Genomic DNA, 3,219 nt, shown 5'->3' on the forward strand with positions numbered 1-3,219 from the left:
AGAATACTAAAACAAATTTTATAGAATATCAAATTTAATATGTTGATTATCTAATTTTACCTTCTAAAATTTGATAACAATATACAACAAACTCCTTCACCCTCTTCTCTATTTGCTCGCTCTAGAGCCTTTTCAAATCTTTTCCCTTCTTCTCTCCGTTTTCTACTACTTTTGACGTGGATTATCGTTCTCATCTCTTTTTCTCTTGTGAAGGTAGAGAACACAAAATGGTGATGAAGAGCAAGAGTAAGAAAACCCAATCCCTGTTCTTTGATATCAATAGTGTGCAATGATTTTAATTGTTTATTTTTTTATTATTGTTGTGAATTTTTTGGGTTGCAGAGAGTAAGAGTAAGAGGGTTTCGTTGAAGAAGAAGTACAAGGTGATACGGAAGGTGAAAGAGCACAACAGAAAAAAAGCGAAGGAAGCGAAGAAGCGTAGGCTGAGTGGGAAAAATAAGGTTGAGAAGGATCCTGGTATTCCCAACAATTGGCCTTTTAAGGAACAGGAACTCAAAGCCCTTGAAGCTCGAAGGACGAAGGCCATTGAGGAATTGAAGCAAAAGAAAGCCGAACGTTAGGAGAGGGTAATTGTTTTATCATTATTCAACTCCCATTTCATGAATTATTACTATTGTTGGTTGATTATGTTTATTATGATTTGTTATGTTACATGATCAGCTAAATGAATGAATAAATAAAAAATGTTGGTAGAAGTTTTATGTAAACCTTGTTCCTGTAGAAAGTTCTTCATGGACAAGAAGAAAGATATATGATAGAAGATAATGAGGGTGCTTGACTATTGGTATATTGAAATGTTTTTGTATTATTGTATTAGTGAAGATTGAGTCTTGCTACGAAGAAAACAGTCCTTTGTGATTTCTGTTTTCCTTGCAGTTAGGAACTTACTATTCATTACTTGTTTCAGGCTCGTAGAAGAAAATTGGGCTTGCTAGAGTAGGAATATGACTCTAAGTTGCTAGAGGATTCTAATAAAAATACTAATGATATTGGTAATGTTGTTGTCGCAACCTAAATTGCGACGGGATGACGAACTAAAAAGGAAAGGATTTGGAAAAAGAGATTAGAAGTCGCCATCATAGTTTATTCTGGAAAACTATGGAAAACCATAAGAATAAAATAAAGTCTACGAAAACCAAATTAGGGTTCGAGAGTCGGTTGCGCGTAGGGAAGGTTTTAGCACCCTACAACACCCACCCAAAGGCGGTATCTTTAATTAAATTTGCAAAAGAGATGTGTTTATTTAAATATTTATTTTTCCCATAAATAAGAAAATATTGAACAAAATTATTTTTTAAGTGAAAGGGACCCCCGACAAGGGTTAAAACCTTGGTCCTACATATTCTTGTTAAAAATGAGAAATCAGGGCTACGTAATTCTTTATAAAACTATTTGAAAATGATTTGGAAAACCTTTTTATTTTTGGAAAGTGAACCCGACAAGGACTTGCCCTGCTCCTACGTATCTCCATTTACAATGGAGAATCAAGGATCACGTAGTTCTTGATAAAACTTGATTAAAATATTTAATTCTTAAAGTTGTCTTTTGACATTTTTGAAAATAAGTGTCATGCGACGCGTGCGGCCAGGTTGACACCAAAATATTTCTATGATTTTTATATTTTGAAAAGGAGTGTCGTGCGACGCGAGCGGTCGAGTAGACACCAAAATCATTTTAATAATTTTGTATTTGAAAAAGGAGTGTCGTGCGCAAGCGGTCGATTAGACACCAAAATCATTTTAATAATTTTGTATTTTAAAAAAGAGTGTCGTGCGACGCGGACGGTCGATTAAACACCAAAATTATTTTTTTATAATTGTTGTATTTTAAAAAGAAGTGTCGTGCGACGCGAGCGGTCGATTAGACACTAAAACTATTTTTATAATTCTTGTTTTTGAAAAGAAGTATCGTGCGACGCGAACGGTCGATTAGACACTAAAAGAATAAATAAATAAAATAATTTTAAATTTTATTTATTCTTATTTTTATTAATTTTGAAAATTATTTTAATTTTTATTTGAATTTAAAATATTTTTTATTATTTTTTAAAATGATATGATTGAGATGTGATATTTAATAAAATAAAAAGGTAAAATTGGAAATAGAAAATGAAAGTGCATAAGTAAATATGTGGGTGCAATGAGAAAAACTCCACACATAGGAATGAGGTGCACATAGAAGAAATACATGGTGCATAAAGTAAACACATCCTAGCCTAAAAAAGGAAATTAAAGAGTGGGGTGTGTGCTTAGTGAAAACGCGGGTACATAAGGTGAAATAAAACTAAATGTACCGGGTGTGGGGTTATTACATTTTGGAGTGCATGAAGTAAAGAAAATAAAAACAAATGGTCCAATTATAAAACATATTTGCATAGGTGTGTGAATTAAGTTATGGGGGTGCACGAAGAATTAAAGAATCTGCCCAATACCCTAAACCTAAATCAAATTATTCTTCCAAAAAGCACATCACCTAAAATTCTTCTTCCCCAACTTCATCTTCTACCTCACGCTGCACCAACCATAGATGTTACTCACCGCCAAGTCATCGGCGACGCGGCCAACAACAGCGCCGGCCTCCATCATGGTTCTTCGAGTGACGGCAGCTTCGCCTCTCTCAAATACGTGGAGCACCACAGCATGGCCTCCATGTTTGCGTCTCTCCTCCGCCTGGTTAACATCGTGCTACTCCGATGTTATCAAGCCATTGCCGTAGACATCCACCATCAGAACGTGCCGCCAAAGACCATCAACTCCACTACACCACACATCACCATGACCCTTTTTCTCTCTATTCAAACCTCTTCCTTTCCGGTCCAATTTCAGTTTTGATTGTGGTTTATTAACTTCAAAGTTGGAGATGAAAATAATATTACCAAAATAAACGAAACTGAGCAAAAATTGTGTAACCTACTATGCGCAAATCTTTTTTGTTCCCTTGTGTTTGTTCTTTAATTATCGTTGCCGCTGAATTGTTTGATATACACCTTTGAATCTTTTTTCTGGGTTATGGCTCTCAATTGAATTGAACTGGAGATGAGTAAATTAATGTTGATATGAGGATGAACTTTTTTGGACGAAAATTGTGAGAAGATCATATTATAGTGAATCTTCTCCTTTTCTCCCCTCAAAATGGCATTTCCTCCCTCTATATTAACGTGTTCTTTAAAAACTGATGGAAGTTACTACTATCAAAACA

The 3,219-nt window shown here is 34.8% G+C and overlaps 1 pseudogene; it reads left to right on the forward strand.

Annotated features, from left to right (window-relative positions):
- The first annotated feature begins 213 nt into the window (after positions 1-213).
- LOC114171119 lies at positions 214-1,036 on the forward strand (annotated as a pseudogene).
- The last annotated feature ends 2,183 nt before the right edge of the window (positions 1,037-3,219 follow it).

This window comes from Vigna unguiculata, unplaced genomic scaffold (genome assembly GCF_004118075.2).
Source record: "Vigna unguiculata cultivar IT97K-499-35 unplaced genomic scaffold, ASM411807v1 contig_106, whole genome shotgun sequence".
NCBI lineage: Eukaryota > Viridiplantae > Streptophyta > Magnoliopsida > Fabales > Fabaceae > Vigna > Vigna unguiculata.